Source organism: Leopardus geoffroyi, chromosome X (genome assembly GCF_018350155.1).
Source record: "Leopardus geoffroyi isolate Oge1 chromosome X, O.geoffroyi_Oge1_pat1.0, whole genome shotgun sequence".
NCBI classification, from domain to species: Eukaryota; Metazoa; Chordata; class Mammalia; order Carnivora; family Felidae; genus Leopardus; species Leopardus geoffroyi.
In genome coordinates, this window is record NC_059343.1 from 74577725 (window position 1) to 74593434 (window position 15710).

General features: G+C 34.7%; 1 long non-coding RNA gene across 2 annotated transcripts; it reads right to left on the minus strand.

Moving 5' to 3' along the window:
* Window positions 1-385: 385 nt before the first annotated feature.
* LOC123594584 lies at window positions 386-11349 on the minus strand. Of its 2 annotated transcripts, XR_006710788.1 has the most exons (4): window positions 11251-11349; window positions 10334-10414; window positions 1077-1144; window positions 386-481 (listed from the first exon to the last, which is right to left on the minus strand). It is a non-coding gene; the product is annotated as an uncharacterized LOC123594584 (long non-coding RNA). The 2 variants fall into 2 exon arrangements; XR_006710789.1 differs by having other exon boundaries at window positions 386-1144.
* Window positions 11350-15710: the final 4361 nt, after the last annotated feature.

The window sequence follows — 15710 nt, forward strand, 5'->3', positions numbered from 1 at the left end:
GCTAATGCCTGGGAAGAGACAAGAGCTCTGAACAGGGGTTTATCTCCATATTTATTGAGCTCACAAGATATTACCCACATGGTGAACATGAAGAAAACAAGATCTTACACACATGAATTTAGAGAAAACAATCATACAGTAATCATTAGCTTGTGTAAGAAGCAAAAGGTCTGGGAGGCAAGTGGACTTTGTGATAAAAGTACAATAGTATATTGGAGTCAGATGGAAAGTAATTTACTGCAGGTTATATAACAAATTACTCGTGATCCCATCACACTATCCCTCTAGCTAACCTCGGGCACTTTCACCTCGTGGTGATGGCTTTCCACCTTAAGCTTTTTTCTAACCCATTTAGCAAGTACAGCCTATTTCCCCACAGTTCTCCTTTTTTTTTTTTTTTGTCATCTTAAGTTTACATGCAAGGACCATCATGATGAGCTTCTGATCCTTCTTTTGCTGTCGGGTGGTTTGGAGGGGGATTCTGCAAAGGTATAAAAAGAGACACTGTAAAAGTATTCCATTTCCCAGAGTTATCCAAAATTTGATATGGGCATTATCCAATAGAGGGTTAACGTCTTTCCAAAAAGACCATGAGTCAGCCCATTCGTGTCTTAGATCTTTGGAGTATTATAGCTGTTGGTGTAATGTTACATCTAAATTTTCTATCACAGGGAAGCTTAGAATGGAGGATTTGACAATGAATTGAATGAGTACATGTGCAGTTTGACAGTGTGGTGAAGACTAATTTCAGCAATGGTAGCAGGGGCTATAGTGCTTACTGTAGCTAGGACCCCCATGATTAAGAAGCCTATGGATCACCTTTGCCTGTGTAATAAATAACAGTGGCAGAGATCAGGGTCATCAGATATACATCAGGGGCATATTTAATCGCCAGCCTGGTTATACAGGTGTTTAAGGCTTCCCCATATTATATCAGGGTCAAGGACTTGCGTTTATGGAGTGGCTACAGGATGAGGAGCCAATGAAAAGGCTTCTTCCATCTTGGAAAAAAAAATGAGAGTGGTGGTCGCTCATTCAGAGTCATTCTCTGGAAGTCCTGGTTGATTGAAACATACTCAGGGGGTGTCCATCATGCCATGACACAGCTTCACCAAATGAGAGGGAATCCAGAGAGGTTGGGAATCTGAAAGAACACAAACATATCCTCAAACCCAGGTGAGAAGTTTTAACCAGCACGAGAAGATGAGAGGGTTTATCTAGTTTAGAAGAATGTAGCTCAGCTGTGATTAGTCCTTGAGGGTCAAGATTCAAAAATTTAAGAGTGATCATAGCATGCTCAAGGAGAAGTTGAGGCTTTAATGTAGACAACCATGGGTCATCCCCACATTTTTAAACATATTTTTAAGTTTATTATGTGCTTAGTTCTACAATTGCTTGGCCTTGTGGATTATAAGGAAATTTAATTTTATCTGCCATTCCCTTCTGGCTTTATTTCCCACATCATTCCCTCTTGAACAATTTTAGCCCTTATAATCTTTAATATTGATGAGGGTGGATGGTCTTATCTTCTGTAACTTCTTCCTGCTGAATAGGGGTGTAGAGATGTCCCTACCTATGGGTTAACATTGCTCAGTTGAGGTAGGTATGGGGTAGTTACAAAAGGGAAAGACAGAGTTCAGGGGAAACAGAGCCTCCTTGAGTAGAAAGGATCATCTGTTTACTGGTAGTTATAACAGTCCAAGAGTCACAAAACTTTGACAAAAAGACTCAGAAATGAACATGATTAAAATATCTAATGCAATTGATGAGGAAATTCAGTTATTTCTGTAGCACAAAACACTTCAATAATCAGAATATCAAGTGATGACATTATACCAAAAACACATTAAAACTAGGAATTGCATATAATCTCTAGGATAGTTATAGCATCTACTGAGCTATAACCTAAGGCTTAATATTTGTTTGACAGTGCTTCCAGAGTAACTAACTTAACATACCAAAGAAGCCTAATTGGTCAAAAAGACTTCATTTACGATTTAAATCTTTGGAAATTTGTAAAAACAAAACAAAACAAACAAGTAAAAACCTCATAAAGTTATAAAGCACAAAGCATGCTTACCATTAGACCCAAATACCCTTAGTTTCTCTGCAATAAGAAGACAAAATGAGATAAGCCTTGTTTAGTAATCAATGCTTTAGAATCCAATCTTATTTAGAAAAGGCCTATATGTCCAACAAATTCAATCCCAATTTATCATGCGAGCAAAACTTTTTAAGTTACTAAAGCCTTTGAAATCGATCTTAACAATTACCCATGAAAACTATGAGATAAAGTTTCCCAGTTTTCCAAAGGCAAGAAGTCTTGTGAGTTTTCTCCGAGGGGTCTGTAAACACCGTAAAGGCATTCTAAGTAGGTTGTAGCATTGGGGTAAGAATATAGTTATAGGGAATCTTTTGTTCCTTTAAAAGGTTAGATTTTTCCCAATGACAAAGGAGGGAGTCAACATTCTGTGGATGTAGGGGTGCTGAAGGGCTTGGCTGACAGTAAGGAGGCTTAAATTCCTTGGAAAAATTTTTATTTACTTTGTGTGGGTCTATATCTTCATAAACAGCATCTGCCCTCAAGGGGAGAATGGCTATAGGGACAATAGACCATGTGAGAATAAACTCAGGTGGAACATTGGGGCCTTCTGTATAGTGTGCCTTTAGAGTTTTACCTATTCGTTCCCAAATGTCTAGGTCAAGGGTTTAAAGGTTCCTTGCTCAGGAAACCAAGGGCAATGTTGCTGGATAATCATTAATAATTTAAGGAGTGCTATACAAATATATTGTTTCTGTTCTGGGGATAAGAAGTCTCCCATAATGATTCTCTCAAAAGTTCCGTGGCAGGGAATCCTAATATAGTTTTGCTTTTCTCTTACCTCATAAGGAGAGATTGTAGTCAAGTGCACTTTTCTTTTTTTTTTTTTTTTTTTTTTTTTTTTTTTTTAGAGTTCTAGTTGTTCTGCAGAGTTCTGCAGTCCTTGAGTTATGTTGGCTTCTTAGCTACATAAGCTTCTAGTCACATTGGCCTCTAGCCATGTCACTTTCTAGCATGTCACCTTTGTAGCTACATCAGCTCCTAGTCACCTCCCCTTCTGTCACATTGACTTCTTAGTCACATTAGCTTTTCTTCTAATCATGTCTTCTGCTATCACATTGCCTTCTATCACATTGCCTTCTAGTCAAATCACCTTCTATTATGTTGGGTTTTCTTCTATTCACATACGGTTCTTATCATGTTAGCTTCACATTGCCTTCTGTCATGTTGGGGTCACCATCTGTTACAGACTATGAGTCTGGAGTTTTTTCATGTCTAGCAAGAGAGCAAATGCAGAATGGAATATGAGAGAGGCTAATGTCTGGGAGGAGACAAGAGGTTCTAACAGGGGTTTCATCTCCATATTTATTGAGCTCACGTGATATTACCCACATGGTGAATGTGAAGAAAACAAGACTTACCCACGTGAATATGGAGAAAACAATAAGAGAGTAATCACTAACTTGTGTAAGAAGCAAGGGGTCTGGGAGGCAAGTGGAGTTTATGATCAAAGCTCAATAGTATATTGGCATCAGATGGAAAGTAATTTCCTGCGGGTGATATAACAAGTTACTCATGATCCCATTACAATATCCTGGTAGTTAACCTCAGACACTTTCTCCCCATGGTGGTGGCTTTCTACCCTAAGCTTTTTTCTAACCGATTTATGTAAGTAGAATGTATTTCCCCACAAAGGGGCACATGCACCCCAATGTTTATAGCAGTATTATCAGCTACAGCCAAATAATGAAGAGAGCCCAAATTTTCATCAACTGATAGATGTATAAAGAAAATGTAGTATATAAATACAATGGAATATTACTCAGCCATCAAATATGATGAAATCTTGGCATTTGCAATCATATGGATGGAGCTAGAGTGTATTATGCTAAGCAAAATAATTCAGTCACAGAAATACAAATATCATGTGATTTTACTCATATGTGGAATTTGAGAAACAAAACAGATCAACATAGGGGAAGGAGGAAATAAAAAGAGTGAAGCAAAACATAAGAGACTCAATGATAGAGAACACACTGAGGGTTTCTGGAGGGGAGTTGATTGAGGGATTGGCTAAATGGGTGATGGCTATTAAGGACAGCACTTGTGATGAGCCCTGGGTGTTATATGTTAGGGATGAAACACTAAGTTCTACTCCTGAAACCAATATTACACTGTATGTTACCTACCTATAATTTAAATAAAGAGTTAAAGCAAATAAAAAAAATAATTCATGATAAAAAACACAGTGTCATTTACATTATAAGTAAACAAATAAAATGCTTAGGTATAAATTTCACACACTACGTGCAAGACATATATGATATGAGGAATTTTACAAAACCCTGATGAAAGTAATTAAAGAACTAAATAAATTAAGGGATATTTCATGTTCATGGATGGGAAGACTCAGTATTGTAAGCTGTCAGTTCTCCCCAAATTAGTATAGAGATTTAACACAATTCAAGTAAAAATTCCAAGAAGTTATTTTATGGCTATAAAAAAAAAATGGAATCTGAAGTTTACATAGTGAGGCAAAATACCCAATATTGACAGCATAATATTGAAGGAGATGAGAAAATAAGAGGACTGACACTACCCCAACTTCAAGACTTACATTAAAGTGGTAGTTATCAAGACAGAGTCATATTGGAAAAAGAATAGACAAATTGATCAATGGAACAGAATAAGAGCTCAAAGGTCCACAAAGATATAGTCAACTGATTTTGACAAAATAAAGAAAGGATTTAATAAAGAAAGGATTTTTTTTAAACAAATCGTATTGGAGCAATTGGATATACCCATGCAAAAATAATAATAAATCTAGAAACAGACCTTACACCCTTCACAAAAATTAACTCACAATGGGTCATAGACATGAATACATAAAACAACTGTATAATACTCCAAGATATAACATAAGAGAATATCTAAATAGCCTTAGGGTTGGCAATGACAATGATGTAACTCTTTTAAGAAAAAAAAATCAGATTCAGTTAGAACACTTAAAAAAAAAAAGTTTTTTTCTCCAAATACACTGTGAAGAGAATGAAAAGGTAAGTCACCAATTGGAAAGAAATATTTGCAAAAGATATATCTTATTAAGTAATATTAACCCAAATACACAAATAATTTTAAAAATGAATAGCCCAGTTAAAAATGGGGAATAGACTGGGGTACCCGGGTGGCTCAGTCAGGTAAGCATCCAACTCTTGGTTTCAGCTTAGGCCATGATCTCACAGTTTGTGAGTTTGAGCCCTGCATCGGGCTTTGTGATGACAGCATGAGCATGCTTGGGATTCTCTCTCACTCTCTCTGCCCCTCCCATGCTCACATGGTGTCTGTCTCTGTCTCTGCCTCTGTCTCTGTCTCTGTCTGTCTCTCTCTCAAAAATAAATAAATAAATAAATAAACAAATAAATAAATAAATAAACTTTTAAAAATGGGGAAAAGATTTAAATTGTTTTGAATATATACCTAGAAATGGGTTTAGTGGGTCATATAGTAGTTCTATTTTTAATTTTTTGAGGAACCACTATATTGTTTTCCATTTTGCATTTCCATCAACAATGTGCAAGGGTTCTAATTTCTCCACATTTTCACTAACATTTGTGTTTTGTTCTTTTGATGATAGCCATTCTGACAAGTGTTGAGCTGATATCTCATTATGGTTTTGATTTGCATTTCTCTAATAACTTGTGATGTGTAGAATTTTTTCATATACCTGCTGACCATTTGTATGTTTTTTTTGGACAAATATCTATTCAAGTCCTTTTCATATCTTAAAATCAGGTTATTAGTTTTGTTTTGCTTTTACTATTGAATTATGGGAGTTTCTTATATATTTTGGTGTTTAGCCTCTCATCAGAAATATGTTTTGCATGTATTTTATCCCATATTAAATATTAGCACTCCCATGTTCATTGTTGTATTATTCATAATACCCAAGATGTATAAAAACCTAGTCTATCAACAGATGAATAGAAAACTAAAATATATGCATATAATGGAGAAATATTCAGCTTTCAAAAAGAGAAAATTCGCAATATGTGACAACACTAATGAAACTTGAGGACATTATGCTAAGTGAAATAAACTCATTAAACAAAAGTAAATATTGCATGATTCCACTTTTTTATCTAAAAATAGAATAGAATTAAATATAGGAATCAAAAAGAATTAAATGTCTTCTAGAATTAAAGAGTGGAATAATGGTTTCTGGGGGCTGGGAGGGGATGGGGTGTTACTTATCAATAGGCATAAAGTGTCAGTCAAGTAAGATGAATAAGCTCTAGGTATCTGCTGTATAATCTTATACCTATAGTTAATAATAATATACTTTACACTTAAAAGTTTTTTAAGAGGACAGAAGTCATATTAAGCATACCTTGCATGCTAAAATAAAACTTAAAAAAAGAAAAAAAAATGGAGAAAAGTTCTGAACAGACACTTCACCAAAGATTAAATGCAGATAGAAAATTGAAAGTATTATTGCTAAGTGAAATAAGTCAGTCAGAGAAAGAATAATGCCATAAAATTTAATTCATATATGGAATTTAAGAAACAAAACAAATGAGCAAAGGAAGAAAAATAGAGATAGAGGCAAGCCAAGAAACATACTCTTCACTACAGAGAACAAACTGATGGTTACCACAAGGAAGGTGGGTGTGAGGATGGTTAAATAGGTGATAGGGATTAAGGAGTGCACTTGTGACGAGCACCTGGTGTTGTATTGAAGTGTTGAATCACTATATTGTACACCTGAAACTAATATTACACTGCATTTTTACTAACTGGAATTTAAATAAAAAACTTAAAAAATACTAACAAATATTTTTAAAAAGGTGATCAACATAATATGCCATTAGGGAATTGAAAAGTAACAGTGAGATACCAATATACATTTATTAGAATGGCAAACATTTAAAACATGGACAATATCAAATGCTGACAAGTATGTGTAGCAACAGGAACTCTCACTCATTGCTCATGGGGATGAAAAATGTTAAATCCACTTTGTAAAACAGTGTTTTTACAAACAGAAACACATTCTTAGCATAGACTCCAGCAATTGTGCTCCTTGGTATATACCCAAATGAAATGAAAATATATTTCCACACTAAAACTTGATCACTGATCTTTATAGCAGCTTTACTCTTAATTGACAAAACTTGGAATAACCAAGATGTTTCTCAGTAGATATGTTGATAAATAAAGTGGTACATCTAGACAATATAATATTATTGTCAAAGCTATAAAAGAAATGCAGGACCTGAGAATAAACTGAGGGTTGATGGGGGGTGGGATGGAGGGGAAAGTGGGTGATGTACATTGAGGAGGACACCTGTTGGGATGAGCACTGGGTGTTGTATGGAAACCAATTGGACAATAAATTTCATATTAAAAAAAAGAAATGCAGGACATGAAGAAACATGGGAGAATCTTAAGTGTAGGAAGTAAAGGAAGACTATCTGAAAAGGTTACATACTGTATGATTTTGTTTATATTACATTCTGGAAAAGGCAAAACATATGGAGACATTAAAAAGATGAGTAATTGTTAGGGTATAGGGAAAAGGAAGGGATAAATAGGCAAATCACAGAGAAGTTTTGGGACAGTGAGACTCTATTGTATGATAGTGTAATAGTAGACACATAATATTATACATTTGCCAAACCCATAATTACACCATCAATGGTGAACCCCAATATAAACCATGGACTTTGGTGGATACTGATGTGTCAATGTTGGCTCATCAATTGTTAAAAATATATCACACTGCTGCAGGATATTGATGGTGAAGCTAAAGTGTATGTAGGTACTCTACATTTTCCACTAATTTTTTTTCCTGTGAGTATAAAACTACTCTAAAAATAGCTTACTAATTTTTCAGAAAGCCACATAAAGGTAACTAGCTACTATCTTGTACCATGATAAATTGCCAAGGCAACAAGCAAGTTTCAATAAATTGTGAAAAATAATGTTTTGTCATGCCTTTAAGTGTCAGAAGAACAATGAAGATGGGTCTTCAGAAAGTCCTTTATTTCAGTTGTGATGGTATGATAGTATATAGTTATCCACTAAAATCAAGTTTCTTTACCTTATACTTTCCTTAAATACACACAATATTTGTTTTCTAAAAGCCTACTTTTGAATACAATTCGATGTTGTGGTCCATTACAGAAGTTGATAAAATAAAAATAAAACTATTTAATTAAACAATGTTATACAAGTGTTTTCATTAATATTAATTCACCCACAACTAATTATTAAAAAGAGAAATGGGTGCATGTTTTCTTTATAGAAAGAAAAAAATAATAACTATTTTTTCTTTGTACCTTCAATTCAAAGAATATATGTCCCTCAGATTAAGAGAAGTTGTGACTATGTTGTTGGTTTGTCTTCCTTCTTCTATCAGTCCTCAGAAATGGAACTCACACTTTATTGAAATTAGTATTTCAGTTTATTTTTCAAATAATCACCCATTTCTAGACCTAAAGTCTCCTGGTGTAAAGGTATAACATAATGTTAAAAGAAATATATGTTGTACACTGCATATTTTCATTTACAATTTCAGAGTTGTATGCCAATTGCTCCTAACAATAAAAAGGATGAATTAAAATACTAAGATAAAAATATTTAGATGTTAAAATACTCTGAGTTGAAAATATTTCTTCATGTTAAATATATATTCAGGTTTTATAATGGCCTTTGTTCTTTGCATTATATCTATCAGGCACAAAATTTTCTTTTGGGTCAAAAGAGAAGGTTAGACTTCTTGCTTCCTAAAAGTACTGTAGCAAGAACTAGAAATTATGGTTTCTATAAAAATATAGCTAGAGAGAGGAAGATGGTAGTAAAGTAAGAGGACAGTGGGCTTGTCTCCTCCCATAGACACAACAAGATAACTATCAAATCATCCGAAATACTCCAGAAATTGACCTGAGGACTGACAGAACAAACTTCACAACTAAAGGGAGAGAAGAGGCCACATCAAAGAAGGTAGGAAGTGTGGAAAAAATATTTAGGGGAGAGAGAGAACATGAATCACAGCTGCTGCAGAGAAGAGTGAGCCATGATTTCAGAGAAGGGCAAGAGTGAAAGGACCACACAGGGGCATGCACATGGGCACATGGAGGACATTTTCTAAAGGCCATTGGCTTAGAAAAGGAAAGGGGATGAATTTTATGAGTTCTTGTCACCAGTGGGAATTAAAGTCTAGAGATGTGTTTAATGTTTATTTATTTATTTTTGAGAGCAAAAGAAAGAGGATGAGCAGGAGAGGGGCAGAGAGAGAGGGAGACACAGAATCCGAATCAGGCTCCAGGCTCTAAGCTATCAGCACACAGCCTGACACTGGGCTCAAACTCATGATCTGTGAGATCATGACCTGAGCCGAAGTCTAATGCTTAACCAACAAGCTACCCAGGTGCCCCAAAGCCTAAAGTGTTAAAGGACAGCTGGCTTGGCTAATATAGAGCATGTCAGTCACTTTGATGCTCCTGAAGAGAAGACAGGAAAACAACCCAGGGGCAGACTGTCTGGAAACAACAATCTGAAGAACACCTGGGACACACAGAGGGAAGATTATTTGCTCTTCTTGGAGCACATCCTTGAGTGACGGATTTCATGGAGATGACTCTCCGGAACAAAGGAGCTGTGTGGCACCATTTCCCTCACTTGCCCCTGTGCATAAACACAAAGCCACCAGCAAGAAACAGTGCATAGCCCATACTGTCTGCCTAACTTGCATACAAAAAGTGCTACCACGCTGTGCTCTGGTGGGACTGTCATTCTCAGTAAAGCTTACTTCAGTCCCACCACAGTGGGCCCCAACCCCACAAGACCAGCAGAAACCCCTGCCCACACCATGACTCCCAGTAAGAGAGGGCCTCAGTTCTGGTGGAGTCAGTGTTAGGTCTCAATTCACAAGCAGACCACAGCACACCTAGTTAAAACTTACCACATTGGCCAGAGACTAAACACTGCCCACAGCAGGCAAGGAGAGCCTCTGCAAAAGACTAGCTTGAAGGACAGTACAGCCAAAATACAACAGCAGAGAGCATGCAGCACACCACCAGAGACACTCTCTGAAGTACCAGGCCCTGGCCAGTCTATGATCTTTTCTTCATAAGGCCATTACCTTAAGGAGCAAGAGACATAACTGGATTTTCTAACACAGAGAAGGCAGAGACTTAGACAAAATGCCAAGATAGAGGAATTTATCACAAATGAAAGAACAAGACAAGGCCATGGCCAAAGATCAAAGTGAAACATATATAAGTAACATACCTTATGGAGAATTTAAAGCCGTTTTCGTTAATATACACACCGGGCTTGAGGGAAGAATAGAACACATCAGTAAGACACTTACTATAGAAAAAATAATTTAAAAAGAATCAGAGATGAAGAATGGAATAAATTAGATTGTAAACAGGCATTTATATTATACTAATATAATACATTTTGAACATATATTGCTTTCAGTATGACCATATCCTTTCTCACTCAGCTGCTATTCTGGGAAGTCAAAATGACTTATTTTCTCGGACTTATAGATATCAGGGTAATAATTTTTTATTATATCTGTCAACATAAATTTCATTTAAATATTTCATAAATTTGTAAAATATGTGCCATTTGAAAATGTTTATTAATGTCTGTATTATTTTAAAATAGGTGGTTCTATCCCCACTACTAACTGCTATTACAATACCCAGTTTGTTTCCTATATGGATATTGTCACAAATTTGAATTAATTTCTTTCCCTTATTCTTCATTTGTCTATGATATTCTCCTCTTAGAATGTGAGAAATATTATGCATAGCAGAGACTATGTCTTGTTCAACAATCTATCCACATTGCCAACCAAAGTGCCTGATATATAAGGGATTCTCAATAAACTCATTTTATATAAGTAAAAGAATGAACCACACATAGATTTTAAAATGTATCTTCATACCATCATATATCAAATGTCACGAAAAATGAATATCAGACAAAACGGACTTTAAAATAGACTACAACGAGAGACCAAAAAAACTACCACTACATAATGGTAAAGGGAAATATCCAATAAGAGGTTATAAAAATTTTAAAATATTTATGCACCCAGCATGGAAGCACCTAAATAAAGAAAGAAACTATTAACATATATAAAGGAAGTAATTTACAGTAATAATAGTAAGGGAGTTTAACACCACACTTACATCAATGGATAGATCATCCAGATGGGAAATCAACAAGAAAACAATGCCTTTGAATAACACATTGGACCAGTTGGACCTAACAGATATATTAAGAATGTTTCACCTGAAACAAACATAATACACATTAATTTCAAGTACATATGGAACATTCTCTAAAATAGATCACATGTTAGGCCACAAAATAAGCCTCAATAAATTAAAAATATTGAAGTCAAATCATGCATCTTTCCCAAGCACAACAGTATGAACAGAACACATCTGGAAAGGACACAAATACATGGGCACTAAATAACATGCTACTATATAATTAATTTTAAAACAATTAAATATACATGGAAACAAATTAAAATTAAAACACAATGGTTCAAAATCTTTGGGATATGGCAAAAACGGTTTTAAGAGGGAAGATTAGAGCAATACAGACTTACATAAATAAGGAAGGAAAATCTCAGATAAACAGCCAATCGTACACCTAAAGAAGTTAGGAGAAAAAAAAAAAGCCTAAACCCAGTAGAAGGAAGAAAATGATACAGATAAAGAAGAAATAAATAAAATAGAAACTGAAAAATTAGAACAGATCAATTAAACCAGAAGCTGGATCTTTGAAAAGATTAACAAAATTGATCAAACTTTAGCCAGACTCATGAAAGAGAGAACTCAAATAAATGAAATCAGAAATTAAGGAGGAGAAAACAACAACAGCCAACATCACAGAAATACAAACGATTATAAGAGAGCATTATTAAAAATTATATGACAATAAATTGGACAACCTAGAAGAAATGAATACATTTCTTGAAACATAACCTTCAAAAACTGAATCCGGAAGAAATAGAAAATTTGAACAGACCAATTACTAGCAATTAAATTGAATCAGTAATAAAAAAAAAAAAAAAAACTCCAACAAACAAAACTACAGTGCCATACCTCCTCTTAGGTGAAATATACCACACATTTAAAGATGAGTTAATATATGTTATTTGTAAACAATTCAGAAAAAGAAAACACAAGAAAGCTTCCAAATTTAATGTACCAGACCAGCATTACCCTTATACCAAAACCAGATAAAGAGACAGGAAGAAAGAAAGAAAGAAAGAAAGAAAGAAAGAGGAAAGGAAAAAAGAAAACTATAGGCCAATATCTTTGATGAACATGCATTCAAAAATCTTCAACAAAATATTAACAAACTGTGTCAACAATACATAAAAGAAAAAATCATTTACCACCATCAAGTTGGATTTATTCCAGGGATGAAAGTGTGGTTCAATATTTGCAAATCACTAAACATGCTATATCATAAAACTAGAAAAAGGATAAAAACCACATGATCATTTTAATAGATGCAGAAAAAGCATTAGACAAAGTGAAAATTCCATTCATTATAAAAACTCTCAGCAAAGACAATTTAGGTAAACTTATATCAACATAGTAAAGGCCATATAAGAAAACTCCACAACAAACATTATGATGAAACATTGAGAGATTGTCCTCTAAGATCAGGAATGAGACAGGTATGTCCACTCTCACCATTTTTATTAAATATAGTACTGGAAGTCTTAGCAACAGCAATCAGAAAGAAAAAACAAGAAATAAAAGAAAAATTGTTAAAAAAATAAAAAAAGAAGTTAAACTGTCACTATTTGCAGATGACATGATATTTATATAGAAAACCTTAAAAGAGTCCACAAAAAACCTATGGGGAATGATAAATGAATCCAGGAAAGTTGGAGGATACAAAATTGATGTGCAGAAATATGTCCCATTTCTATACACTAATAATGAAGTAACAGAAATAGAAATTAAGAAAGCAACCCCATTTACAATTTCTCCCAAACAATAAGATACCTGAGAATAACTTAAGCAAGGAGGTAAAAGATCTGTACTTTAAAAATTATAAAATACTGATGAAAGAAATTGAAGATGAAATAATGGAAAGATATTCGATGCTCATGGATTTGAAGAACCAATATTGTTAAAATACCTATACTACCCAAAGTACTTCACGCATTTAATTCATTCCGTATCAAAATACCAATGTTTTATACAGAACTAGAATCATACTAAAATTTGTATGGAACCAAAAAATACTCTGAATACCTAAGGCAATCTTGAAAAAGAAGAGCAAAGCAGGAGGTATCACAGTCCCAGATTTGAAGATGTATTGCAAATGTGTAATAATCAAAACAGTATGGTACTAGAACAAAAATAGGCATATAGATCAGTGGAAGAGAATGGAGAATACAGAAATAAACCCATGTTTTTATGACCAATTAATGCAGGACAAAGGAGGTAAAAATATACAATGGGGAAAAGACAGTCTCTCTACCAAATGGTGTTGGGAAAGCTGGACAACTAATGCAAAATAATGAAACTGCACCACAATCTTACAACACACAAAAAATAAATTCAAAATGGATTAAATAACTAAATATGAGACTTGAAACCATAAAATTCATACAGAAAAATATAGGCAGTGCTTTCTGTGGCATCAAATGTAGAAACATTTTCTTTAGAGATGTCTTTTCTGTCAAGGGAAGCAAATGCAAAAATAAACTATTGGGACTACACCAAAATCAAAAGCTTTTGCACAGTGAATGAAACTAGCATCAATAAATGCAACCTATGGAATGGGAGGAGATATTTGGAAATGATATATCTCATAAGGGATTGATATCTAAAACATATAAAGAAATTATACTACTCACACAAAAAATAATAATCCAATGAAAAATGGGCAAAGGGTCTGAATAGACATTTTTCCAAAGACATACTGATGGTCAATAGACATATGAAAAAATGCTCAACATCATTAATCATAAAGAAAATGTAAATTCAAACTACAATGATATAACATTTTATACCTGACAGAACGACTGAAATAAAAAAAAAAAAAACACAAGAAATAACAAGTATTGGAAAGGATGTGAAGAAAAAGGAACTCTTATGTGCTGTTGGTGGGAATGTAAATTGGTGCATCCACTGTGGAAAATAGTTGGAAGTTCCTTAAGTAATTAAAAACAAAATGACCATATGATCCATTTATTCCACTATTGGATATTTACCAAAATAAAACAAAAACACTAATTCTGAAAGATATATGCACCTTATTTTTACTGCAGCATTATTTACATTAGCCAAACTATGGAAACAACCCAAGTGACCATGAATAGATGAATGGATAAAGAAGATAAAATATATGATAGATAGATGATAAAGAGATAAAATATATTTTTGGAATATCACTCAGTCATAAAAAGAATGAGGTCTTGCCATTTGCAACATGAATGGACCTAGAATGTATAATGCTAAGTGAAATAAGTCATTCAGAGAAAGACAAATACCATATAATTTCACTCGTATGTGGAATTTGATGATGTTTTGGGTGATGGTGGGGTGGTCTGGAGCCAAAAACCAAGAAACAGTTTTTGAAGACATCTTTGGTCCACAAAGGTGATTTTATGAAAGCATGGGGACAGGACCTGTGGGCAGAAGAGCTGCCCTGGGGTTGTGACAGGTAACTCATTATATATCCTCAGGTTGGGAGGGGGTCAGGGATAGAGTAAGTCTGTACGGAACTTTGGAAGCAAGGTTTCCAAGACCCTGAGGGGCTTGCTGTTGCTAGGGAAATGCCATTTATTACTGTTTAGTAAAACCTCAGTCATGAAACCCTCCAGATGTATATCGGGGGCCATAAGCTTGGAGTATGATTGCAGCATATATCTTCGGGCAGTTGAGATAACGGAAGTAGATTTACAGGACCTCTAGGTTGGGATAATGTTAAGCTAAGATTTGCTTTTGCCCCTAGCAAAGTGTCATCATCTGAGGCAGCTGAGCTCCTAGAGGGAGGTCACCCTGCTGGTTTCAAGAACTTGTCAGTGGGCTATAGGCAGTAAGATAATTTAATTTTTCATTTGCCTTAGTTTCCTGCATCACCATGCAAAGCACTTTAAACCTTTCCTTTATTCTTGGTTAGCCAGGAATGTCCAAGGAATATCACACATATTCCACCTAGAGGAGGGTGCTATTAGCCTATACTTGGCCCTCAGTTTGTCCCACATTCTCTCATCAGAATTAATGAAGCAAAACAAATGAACAAAGAAAAAATATAAATAAGGAAACAGAATCTTTAAAAACAGTGAACAAACTGGTGGTTACCAAAGGGGAAGTGGTTGGAGCAATGGATAAAATAGAGGGGATTAAGAATATACTTATATTTTCATTTTTAAAGCTGATTTATTTATTTTGAGGCGGGTGGGGGGGAAGTCAGAGAGAGAGGGAGAGAGTGAGAAAGAATTCCAAGCAGCCTCCACGAACCACGAGATCATGATCTGAGCCAAAACCAACAGTCTGATTCTTAACTGACTGAGCCACTCAGGTGCTCCAAGAGTACACTTATCTTGATACCTTGATAAGCACTGATATGTGACAAATTGCTTAATCATTATATTGTACACCTGACA